The sequence below is a fragment of the Lissotriton helveticus genome, chromosome 10 (genome assembly GCF_964261635.1).
Source record: "Lissotriton helveticus chromosome 10, aLisHel1.1, whole genome shotgun sequence".
NCBI lineage: Eukaryota > Metazoa > Chordata > Amphibia > Caudata > Salamandridae > Lissotriton > Lissotriton helveticus.
In genome coordinates, this window is record NC_136071.1 from 638,062,944 (window position 1) to 638,075,950 (window position 13,007).

Sequence of the window (13,007 nt, forward strand, 5' to 3'; positions counted from 1 at the left end):
CAATGTCTGGGATAGGGCAAGTAGGTCTCAAAAGTTTGGCCAGATCTCTTGCGCTGTGGCTGCCATTTTCTTGTATTGCACATACTGTCCTGTACCCAGTTCACACGAGTCAGAGGCATCCTCTATGGACTTCGCAGCCGCCGGCTTTCCATTTTCTCATGGACATGGTATTTTCAATGTCTTTGAAAGCTTTGAGTATCCAAATTGCTATGTCTCTTTCATACAGGGTGCTACGGAGGACCAATGTGGCCACTCTCTCCCACACTTGGCCCACCAGTCTAACCAAGTATGGGTACCGGTCTGTAACACGTACTCCCAGCATAAGATTCTTAGGCAGACCAACCTGACTGTTTCCTGAAATCCACATCCTGCCCCATTAAAATAAACCCAAAATGATACCTAGGCTACATCTACGAATACTCTCCAATCTATTCTTCACTCCTTAACCCAACATACTTACAACTAGGGGCACGTACATGGCAGTTGTCCTATGGAGCTCTCTTCTTGGCATTGGTTTGTTCTATGTATTGAGATTGGCAGAATGGACAAACTTTCTCCAATACCTGATGGTGAGACTTCTGGGATGACGGCGGCAAGCTGTATTATGTCACTGCTTGTCAGTGGAGGCTTATGTGAGGCAGGAGACTAGCTCCAGGTTCCCTTCTATAGGACAATCGAATGTGCATTCAGTGCAGTCAGCATAGCAAATTGTCGTTGTCCAACCTGGCTGGTAATGTTGTGGCCTATTTTGTCGTTGTCCAACCTGGCTGGTAATTTTGTGGTTTGTTTTGTCTTCGTATAACCTGGCTGGTAATGTTGTGGCCTGTATTTGCTCTTGCTTCTTCCATGTCCACCAAATGTGGGTGTTCGAACAATCTTAGGTCTCCACACATCTGCATGTGGTGACTCATTGTACACCTAATTCCTACATCTTTGAGACACAGTAGGTTTGATATATTCTCGTTGATGCAGCTGAGATGGTAACCAACTACTACTAAAGCAGTATAGAGACCTTGGAAATATCAAGCTGTAACAAATGAATTTATGTTATTTCTGTGATGTCTGCTCAATGGTGAATGTTGTTTCCCTGTAGCTTTGAGCTGAACAGCACTTAGCTATTTGTGACTGTGCTTCATATGCAGACCATGCCTCTTTGTCTGCCCCTGACTCTGCCATGGAATGTTGTTGATGGTATTGTCATCATCCCCTCATGCAGCGTGTGGATAGCTGCGGCAACCTGAGATATGGGTGAAGTGGAATGAGCAGCGTTGGTGCTTGGAATGGCTGTAACTGGTGCCCCTGTAGGAGCAGATGTGGTTTTTACAGACAAAGTGGTGGTCCGAGACTGCAATGTGGTGGCTACTAGGACTCTTGGTGCTGGGGTTGTTATTGAAGCCCCACTTGCAGGCAGGCTGGGAGACGACACAAATAGCTGATGGCGCAAACTGTAGTATTATTATTATTCTCTGTAAGAATAGCAAAACTCTGGAATACTCTGCCGGTACATCTGTGCCTAATTGAGACAGAACTAGAGTTCAGGAAGACTTTAAAAACCTGGCTCTTTACTCAGGCATACTCTCCTGGTCGGTTGTTTCGTTAGTCTGCTGCCAGCACCGGGACACCTCTTCTGAGGTAGCTGTGCACTCTATAAATGACTATTATCATTATTATAGTACCAGGGATAGTGGTAGTATGGTGGTTGTGGGCACTCCTGTGGATTTAGTGCTGGTGGTAGCAGCTGGCAGTGTCCTTCTGAGCCTAGATCTTCCAATGGGTAGATGCCCTCTGCTTGTGGAGGTCATGCCTGGGTCCACCTCTGCAGTGTTGCCTGCGAGTAAAGTACGAGTGGACTTTTTAGATGACAAGGCATTGGCCATTTGGTCATAGAAGTAAATATGATAGCATAGTAAGAGCAATGTCTGTCTATATCAAATCTATGTCTGAAATTCTACCTTTTTGCCCTGAAATAACTATTAGGTAATGGGTATTTACATGTGGTCCTCTCTCAAACACTTCTCATTACTAGTAGTACAAATCTACTTTATATATGGTAGCAGATAATGTTGTCCATTTTTTAAAGTAGCTTCCCATTTCCCTGACAGACAGCGTAGTTGAAGAAACAAATGGTGAACAAACTCTCCAGTCTACTACATGCTGTCCTTAGATAACCTCCTTGCTACCTGAAGAGCAAGAATCAAGACCCTGCCTATTTCACACCTTCTCAAAGGAGTTGACAAAGTAATGTCTTTTGGACACCATCATCAATAACTTTATTCTGCATTACAAAATGCATAAAAGTATGTACATTTCATTACATATAGAGTTTATTACAATAATTGAATAACACACTTTTCCCTCTCAGTAAGCTAAATACAGGATTTTGACGCCTGATGTGCAAAACATCTATTCGCAGAAAGTGGTTGCAAATTGAACACTGACCTTTTCTGAATGGAATAGTATTTTGCATGCCGACCTAAGGGGCAAATGGGTCAGTTTACAAAATACAGAACTGTATTGGGTCGTAATCTGACCTGCCTCATCAATATTCATGAGGTAGGTCATGAATTGTGATTCATTAGGATTGGATGCCATCAAAGGGATTTTGGCCTGTTGGACCAGTAGACCAATATGTCTGTGATTACTTTTAAATAAAGCAATCCTTTTTTTAAATATAGCCTGTTTTCCTTAAAGGAAAATGAGATCTATTAACAAAAAAAATAAAGTTTCACATGTTTTTTAGGAGTAGGTGTAAAGGACCACTGCCTACGCCTAAACACATTTTTGTCAACATTCAAAGTGGGGAACGGGTGCCCCTGGGGACCCCTGCCTGATTGTGAATAGGTTAAACCTCCTTTGAGGTGTCAGTAACCTATTAATGTTTTGCGGCCGCAATTGCGGCTATATACCTTTGATACATACCTAAAGGAATTGCTAACTGGGGAAGACTTCATAAACATGCTTGTTCCAATTTGTGATTCTATATGTACACAGAAACCTATTTTGCAGTTCGGTTACAAGTTACTGAATCACAAATCGGGTTTTGTACAATTTTTAATTGTTGATTTACACAGGGTTCCCTGTGCCAAAACAGGGGTATTTTGTAATGAGGTCATATGGATGCTATTGCATTGCAAAATGTACATGTGGAAGCAACTCACCTGTTTCCTCTACAGCTCAGGCTTCAGATCATGAAATCTGTTCTTACAGTCTACTGCTGTCCAAGAGTGTGATGGAACTGCATTCACCTTTTAAGAGATATTTTGCCAATTTTGTGTGCCTGACATCACAGTGGCTTTTGTGAGAAGATTGGCCCCGACCCTAGAGTCTTCGTTTACTGCCTACTCAGCTAGTACCTCTGGTTCACTCTCACTAAATTAGTATTGTTGAGCCTTTCAATAGCCATGATGTACAATCCCAATGATATTTTCACTGGCTGGCCGCTAGTGTGGGAGGATGGAAGTGGATTGTGTCAGAAAAACCTGCTGCCACAAAGATACAGCCCTTGTTAAAGGTACCAAATAGCTGTGAATGGTATTGCTTTCTAGAATTCTCCAAGTCAGATGTCAGTAGTTATGAGTGTAGAACTAAACTCTGATTCTGTGAGCTGGAAATAACTGATTGCCTACTTATATAGATGTAATATCCTATTTAGGTGTACACTACAAAGATTACCCCATGGCATCAACATTAACTACTATTTTTTTAATTCATTTAACCTGTTTCAAAAGAAGCATTTAACAAAAGTCAGTATGTACTTTAAAAAATACTCTCAAATTGAAAAAACGATTACTGGCAGGAATTATGTTTATAAATGAAAATATCGAAAGTTGTTTATTACAAAAAGGTATTATCTATGCCAATGAGAAAACATAACATCATGATAGTTAACAAAGACAAAAACATGTATCGAACCATGGAAGGACATGAAAAGACATAAATACAGATGACATATTATACAATAAAAAATGAGGCTTTAGAACAAATCCAAAGGAAAGTTGTCAAAGCAGTATATATATGTTCACATTTTGTTAGTCCATGTCACTTCACTCTGGGCCATTATCGTGATGAAAGCTGAAAAGTGCTCACTCAATATATTTAATTATGAAATCATTGCTCTAAAAATATAAACAATTTGGCAAATGTAGCAAGTACATATTCTTAGCAATGTATACAATATATGAACAAGCATTTGCAATGCAATAGGTCTCGCATTAATCTAAATGTGAGCTATTGGCGTTGCAGATGCTAATAGTTTTTCTCCGTTTCAAATTAAGCCAGCAGGAGCATAATAAGCAAATACATTTCTTGCACGAAGGAAAGGGCGCAGTACCACAGGCTGTTACTAGGTGTCCCTGGGACACCTCTAAAAGACATTCTGGGGACACCTAGTAACAGCCTGTGGTACTGCATCCTTTCCTTCATTAAAGGAATTTCTTTACTAGGTGTACCTAGTAACAGCCTGTGGTACAGCGCCCTTTCCTTTGTGAAAGGAATTTCTTTGCTTATTATGCTACTGCTGGCATAATTTGAAACGAACAAAAAAACATTAGCATCCATGTGCCTGTGCACATATGCTGTTGGTTGCCCATCCCCCCTACCACCTTCCGCCCATCGCTGCCCGTCGGTTTCCCAGCTCCATAGTCAGCAGCTCTGGCCCTCACACCACATCCTCTACCTAGCCTTGGCATCCGTTCAACATCTTCTGATTACAGGCAAATCACTTAATCTCCCTGTGCCTAAACACAACAAGCATTGACGAAGCCAATGGGTTTTTCCCCTGTGCGAACTCTATTGGTTTTAACAATGTTTTTTTAAGACAATGTGCACATTGGCGCTGGCTGCTGTATGACGTAAAGTTTTTTTTAACAAGGGGTATGACACAGGCAGTGTTGCCCGCGTCCCAGTCCTTTTTTTAAACTTTAAAACATGCTGCAGATGGTGGCTGCCCGACTATTTCTGCGTCTGGGTTGATAGATGCTTGGCGTCTCAGACACCCGAGCGCTACTGAGTATACACATGCCTCGGCGGTGCATCACTCCCTCTCCAGGATTGATCATGTGCTCTTGCCGGCGGCTCAGGCGGCCTTCGTTCATGACGTGGCCCACCTGGCGCAGGGGTTTCCGACCACTCGCCGATCTGGCTTCGGCTGTGTATGGGACAGGGTGATATTGGTAGAATTGCCCCCATAAATGCGTGGCGTCTGAAAGACCCTGTGGTGAAAAAGGAACTTGTGCGGGTTACAGATAGTTATTTTCGTGAAAATGAGGGATCGGTCACGTCGAGGTGTTCCCTCTGAGAGGGGAGGCCCTCTCCCTTGTATCCGGGCAGAAGAAGAAGAGGAGGGAGGAATTGGATAGAGTGGAGGCGGGTCTCTTGGCCTTGGAAACTGCAGCTTCCTCCGGGAGTGACCCTGGGGCGAGCCATCGCCTCGGGTTGCTCCGGGATGAATACAAGTCATTCACGCGCGATGGTGCGAAGGCACAGCACGCCACCACACAGAGCAGGATCTATGAGCATGGAGATAAGGCGGGGGAAGTTGATCACCTGGCTGGAAAAGGGCGACTGGGGGTCTCGTTTGTTGCCGGAGCTGAAGGTGGGCTCCGCGGCCACATCGGATCCTCAGTCGATAGTTGACGAATTCGCTCGATAGTATGAGGAGGTATACACCTCGGCGGGAACTTTCACTGAGGTAGACAATGCTGACTTGATTCGTGATATACCGATGCCTGCCTTTTCGGACGGTCATAGGATATTGTTGGACTCCGCTACTCACGAACGATGAGGTGGCAATGGCTATTAGGGGGGTCCATTCTGGTAGGGCTTCAGGCCCTAATGGCCTCCCCATGGAGTTGCTTAAGCCTCATGTAGACCGATTGGCCCCGTATCTGAAGGACATGTACATGGAAAGCCGGGATCGGGGGGTGTTGCCCTATGATCAACGAGTTGCTAACATTGTAGTCATTTATAAGGAGGGTAAGCCCAGACTAGACTGCTCTTCGTACCGCCCGATTTCTTTGTTGAACGTGGAGCCCAAGGTCTTGGCCAAACTGCTAGCCACCCGCTTGGTGAAAGTCATTTTGACCTTGATCCATCCAGATCAGTCCGGTTTTATGCCTCGGCGTAACACCGCACTTAATCTTCGTCGGTTACATGGCGTGGTGGCGGGTGCGTCTCACATCCATGAGCCAGCAGTATTGTTGTCTCTCGACGCTACTAAGGCCTTTGACCGGGTGGAGTGGCCCTACCTTTTCCCGGTTTTGACGAAGCTGGGGTTTGGCCCTGTATTTATTGGCTGGGTCTGTCTTCTGTATTCGGCCCCCTTGTCCCACGTGGTCGTGAATAATCATAAGTCTTGTGACTTTTCTCTTGGACAGGGAACTCGTCAGGGATGCCCCCTCTCGCCTCTTTTATTTGCCTTGGCCTTGGAGCCGCTCGCGGCCTGGGTGCGGTGGGATCGCTCGATTAGAGGGCTGCGTTGGACTTCGGAATGGGAGGACAAGATCTCGCTTTATGCCGATAATATTCTGCTATACTTGACCTCCTTCACGTAGTTCCATTATTGTTTTCATGGATGTCCTTGCCATCTTGGGCAGGTACTCGGGCTTTGCGATTTGTGGACGAAGTCGGTCCTTTTTGTGTTGAGCGGAGACCCCCCTAGGGTGCCTGAGAACTGCCCCATCAGATTGGAGTCGGTCAGTTTTCGCTACCTCGGGATCCAGATTTCTAAGGATCCCAAGGTGCGCTTCCGTTTGAACCTGTTACCCCCTTTGGCCAGACTCCATGTGGATGTTGCGCGGTGGAAGACGCTCCCACTCTCTCTGCTGGGCCGGGCTGTCCTTTTTAGGATGATGGCTCTCCCACGATTTCTATATGCTTTACAGAACTCCTTTGACCCTGTGCCACCGTCGTACTTTAGTGAGGTTGAGTCTTTGCAGCGTAGCCTTCTGTGGGAGGAGAGGCCGCGCATTGCACTGTCGAAATTGATGCTGCCTTGGTATGACGGGGGCATCGGTCTGCCTAACATCCGTAAATACTACTGTTGGCCCCTATAAACCATGCTATATACGGCTCACCGGTCGACCCCGGATATGCGATGGACCGTGGTCAAGTGCCGGGGGGAGAGTACACCCGTGTTTTATATGCTAAGCGTGGTCGGTTCCCGTTGGTGGGGCCTCCCTCGATCTCTACGAGAGTGTGGCATGAGGCCAACAGGGACCTTAATTGGGCTAGTCGCTTGACACTGGCCACTCCCCTGTGGAGTTCTGAGATGTTGGGGATGCTCTGGAAGACAAAGGGGTTTGATCGTTGGGATTTGATAGGTGTAACGCAGGTGCGCGATGTGTGGGGTAAGGGCAGGGTTACTGACGTTTGAGGAGTTGCAGGCTAAGTATCAGCTGAATGAGACAGAACGGTTTCGATACCTTCAGATTAGTCATGCTTTGTGTGCTGTTGTCCCCAGAGGTGAGACGCTGCCGGTGGCCTCCCCACTGGAGGATCGTTTGCTCGATGGCCTTGTGCCCACTAAGGCGATCTCCTTAACGTATAGCAAGTTGGTCAATCATACTGAGGACCCCTTGGTGCTGTTGCGCAGACAGTGGGTTGCCAATGGCTTTGTTCTTGATGAAGAGGATTGGAGGGAGGCGGTGGCGTCCCCTAAGGAAGTGGCGGTCCCTATGAGGCTCCGATTGGTTCAATTTAGGATTTTGCATCGCTCCTACATTACGGGTCCGGGATTGCAGAGGATGGATTTGGCTGGGTCTGCTGACTGCCGAAGACGGTGCGGGCTGCCGGGACGTTCCTGCACATATTGTGGGAGTGTGAGAGGGTTCAAGACTTCTGGACCAAGATACATTAAAAAATGAGTGAAGTATGGGAAGTGAGGGTCGAGATGGAGGCTAGGAGATGTATGTTGAATGTGTGGGAGCCTACGGACCTACCGAGTAATGGTAAGGTCTGGGTGGCTCTCGCTTGTGTGGTTGCTAAACTAAATATAGCGCAGCTTTGGGGTGCCTCTCGGGCACCTCGGGTAGGGAAATGGATGGAAGGCCTTGACTGGTGCATGTTTCGCGAGAAGTCAGTGTATGTGTCCAGGGTGCGACCCCGCAAATGGGTCAAGATCTGGGGAACCTGGAACGCCTATCGAGGTGATATCTGTGAGCCACCGGAATTGGATCCTAAGAGCGCGGATTGGGAGGACGCCTAGGCCCGTTTCCTTCTTTTTAATCACTTGCTGTTGCCGTTGGAAGCTCGCATCCATAAATATGTAACAGTGGTCACCCGATACACCCTGGTCAATGTTTGTGTTTTGTATTGTTTGTTCTTTTGTCAATAAAAAGAATTTAAAAAAAAAACATGCTGCAGAGCAGCTAGTGCTGCTATGTAACCTGTCGAAAAAATATTAACAAAACCAATAGATATCGCAGCAGCGAACCCTATTGGCTTTGCCAGTGCTTCTTGTTCCTGTTTTCCATATTTAGAAGACACCTTCATGACATGTTTCAATCTCTGTGACACCTCCATTCAATCATGTTCTCACTAGCACTAATGACATTACTATTACTGAAAATAAAATACACCGGCAAACACTGCTTCATTGAAGCGCTTTTTCAAAAATCATTAGGCCAAAAAATGCAAACACCTTTTAAATACATTATCCAGGAAGTCAAAGACTTCCAAAAAGTTCATGGAATTTCATTTAAAACGTCCAGATTTTGAGCCTTATAAATTCTCTGAAAGGGATGGATGCACAGTTGACTTATCTTCAGTGTTGTCCTGGGTCCCCTCTTCCATTTATGTGCCTAGAGAGACAGTCTCATAACAATCCATCCCAATAACCTCTCGCCCTTCATTTTGCTTTCAGAGCTGAAAACCAAAAATCGGAAGTATTCCACCATGTATCTCAAATTAAATCCTCTAGTTGTGGAAGAGATTCAATAGTCATGAAAGTATTTCTACTTCCCAAATAGTTGATTGACTTCCGGACTTTTAACAGTGAATCTGATTACTTCCTCTACCTAAAAGTTAATTGATGCTCTTGCATAAAGACAACAATCTGTGGTTTGCAAAGCTGGGTATTAAGCGAACATGTTACTATTATATTCACTTTATTGCATGACAAGCATAAAATGAGTACTACACTTGATAAATCTAATTTAAAATGTGCATGTTTATGCATCAAGAATTATGCTTAAAATATTCATTGATTCTGAACGTTATTTTGAATACACGTCACACTCAGATATCACAATGACTTCCTTTTTTCTCTAGATCATCACTTTCTAGTATGATGTCCTTGGCTAAGGACACCCCACCCCTGGAAGATTCAACGACCATTGATGAGGAGACACTGGCTGTGAGAACTGCCATTCGAGGCGGCCCAGAGATCTTCCTGCGAGAGAGAAGTAAATGTTCCTTTTACCATAAGCCCATCACCCTCATCATTATTGGAAGCACAGTTTTCCTCTGCGGAATCATCTACACAGTCTTATACTTCACAAAATACGCCGAAGTGCCATATGTCCTCGGCCCGGTATTTCTTTCTGTTGGACTGATGTTCCTTGTTACTGGATTGGTGTGGCTACCTATCATCAAAGAGTCCATCAGACACAAGGGAATTTTGAGAGACATTTATACCAGAAGAATTGCAGCAACATAAAACTTTAAATATGGCCAAGCTGTGAAATGTCTTTTTGCTCAGTTCTTTTAAGTCTTCGCAAGTTAAGACTTTAGTCCATGTACTAAAATCCACTTTAATATGTCTACGCTGATCCTATAGTAAATTTGCAATGTATGATATTGTTGTTTTTAGTACAATTACGTCTGTATTTTGCATTTATTGTATACAAGTGGTTTAAAAACGAGAGCAAAAGATCCCGTTGTATTATGGAAAATGTTTTCTGAAGGGGCATACACCAAACCAAATCCAAATAAAAAGGAATTTTGAAGGCCGGCTTAAGGCTAGTGGAGAGCCATGGTTAAAACTCTCTTATGACTGTCCAAGTCAGCCTCAGACAGCCTCCTTGGTATTGGTCTTGTCCTCCATGGACAGGGGAAAGAAAAATCACCAGAGTGAACCTGGAGAGCTGTGATGATTAACCGGGCTTTAAAGAAGACAAGCAAACTGGTTCTTCTATATGATGGCATAAAGATCAAATTCACTTTAGCCTCAAGACTGGAATAGAATGCTAATAGGAATGTACATTCTGATCCTTACCATGCTTTATGTTACACTGGCATGATTGAGGTAAAGAATAAGATTACTTCCCATCTTAAATAAGTGTAAAACCTTAATAACCGAACTCAAAATGAATCCTAAATCAGAATAGAAAGTGTTTTAATACTTGCTGGTGATCATGGTGATTATGGGGCAGATGTATCAAAATACCTATTTGCGATTCTCAAATAGCGATTTTTTGAGAATCGCTATTTGAGAATTGCAAAATGGTATGTATATAAAAAAAACGCAACTTTTTAGCGATTTCTTAAAATTCCTTAATTGCGATTAGCATATTGCTAATTGCAATTAAGGAATAATTTCCCATTCATTTCTATGGGCCAGGAGGCCCATAGGAATAAATGTGAAGTTATTCTCAATTTGCGATTCGCAATTTGAGAATCGCAAATTGAGAATAATTTCAAGGGTGCAAGGGTGTCATAAGCACACCCTGATGCACCCCTGAAATTTACATGTGTGCGCATATGGCGCAAATACATGCCATAAGGGCATGTATGTGCATCATATGGCACCTTCACAAATGCCAAAAAGTGCATTTGTAAAAGAAATCGCAAATTACCACCAACTTGAAGTTGGTGGTAATTTGCGATTTCTTAAGGAGAAATCGCAATAATTTAATGCTTGATGCATAGCATTTAAGGAATCGCAGTTTGCGATTCCTTAAATGCTTACGCAAACTTAAAGAATCGCTAATTTTGCGATTCCTTAATTTTGCTATGCAATTTCCTTCATACATACCGTTAAGCTAATTTTTAGTCGCAAACGCTGCTTTTTTGCAAATCGCAGCGTTTGCGACTAAAAATTGCTTTGATACATCTGCTCCTATCTCTTTATGATGCAGGCACCGAGATCACGATTTCCTTCTGCTAACACTGGGTATGACTGTGATGACAGATATGCAATTAAAGAAAAAAAAATAAGGATAGGCTATTATGAAATTTGACATGGTCGGCAGAAAGACAGGGAGTTGGGTTCAACGCTTTTGCAATCCACCATAGGAGGAGGAAGAAAAAGAAAATAACGGCATTTTGACCAGATGTCATTTTTTGTATTATAGATTTTAGAATGGATATTCCACTTTATAGACTCCAGTTCAATGTACTTCTCAGCTCTGAAAGCAGACACTGCGTTTTCAAAGGGCCAGGTGACAGCTAATCTTGAACTGCTTTTTATGAGGGGTCAGTTCCTCTTGAGAGGGAGATGATCCGAGTGGTGTTACAAAGGGAGAAGAAGGTTTCTATAATGAGGCTTATTTTCCGATTTATTTGAAAGGTTATCAGACCTGATTGGTTCCTCAGGCCTGGATATAGAGAGTTCCATGTTTGTGTGCCCATTAATCGGATAGTTTTACTTCTTTGATTTTTCTGACAGAATCTTGTTTGCCTTATGAGGTTTACTCTGCTTGATCCTAGGGTTCACTTAGGTCTATAATGCAATGCCAACTTCTGGAGGAAGACAGTTCTAGGACTCTTGAGTGCTTTGAAAACTAAGTCCAGCAGTCTGAATTTAGTTTTGCCTACGTTGCAGATAAAGTGTTTTCAAGTTCCGCTCTGAGTCAGCTTGGTGTCCCTGAAATTGGGGTAGTGTTTGATGAACAAGCATTTGAAGGATAGTCTAGACTCTAGTCGGAGGCAGTGTAGTTCTCTTATAACTGGAGTGATGCGTGGGCTCTAGACTAGCATTATTAGTTTTGCTGTGCTGGGGGTAGCACTTACTGCGGTAGCTCCCATTCACTGGAAAGTAGATATTGACCACAGTACTATAAAATCATCATTGTGGTTTAGATCCTGGATATCAATGTGGTACAACATTTGCTGGTGCCCAAGCCTGCCCTAACTTCAGTGAGAACCTTTGAAGTAGACAGTACCTCAGTCAAAATAGAGTAATATTCATCTGTTTTGCTGAGTGGGCTGAAGCATTACTTAACATTGGCTGGAAGACAGTGATGACTGATGTGCATTTAGTGCTTTATTACCTTGTCTATATTAATGATTATCTCATTGAGTGGAAATTGTGGAAACCTTTGTGGTCAGGAATGTTATTTTTCTTAATAGTGGGCTACCTTGTCATTTTTGTAGTTTTTATGGAAGACTCAGAAGAATTTGAAGGTGTGAATGAATGAATGAATGAATGGTGGTCTTATACTGCGCAAACTTAGCCCAGAGGTGTGGAAGCATTTTTAGGTCGAGCCTGTCCCATTCCGCAGGAATGGATAGGATCGAATTCATGTCGGCAAAATCCTCTTCAAACTAAGGGGTTTCAGCCCGGCGTTTTCTTGCAGTTCACGTGAACATGCACGAGCATTCACGGCCAGGGCTTCTCCTCCCCTAGCAGCACTCCTCCCACACCAGCAACTCCCCCCTCCCACACCAGCACCTCCCCTCTCTCTCCCCGCAAACACAGCCTTGCCGTAGCAGCACTCCTCCCACACCAGCACCTCCCCCCTCCCACACCAGCACCTCCCCTCTCTCTCCCCGCAAACACAGCCTTCCTTTCATTTCTCCTCCCCCTCCCCAGCCAGCTTCCCCCAGGCCGTGTTCCCTCAGATATGCTATTGCATATCGTTTGCTACCTCTTGTATTTTGTTGCTCTTGATACTTGCACAACTGTCACTATTGTCTCATGTAACGTAACGTTTGCTTTTGTAACATGCTCACTTGTAATTTTGGCTTCATGTATCTAAAAACGCCTCCCTCGCGCTCCTTTCTCCCTCTCTCCCGCTGCCTAGTCCTCCCACCCCCTCCCTCTCCAGCGTGCGCTCCACTCGCATCTG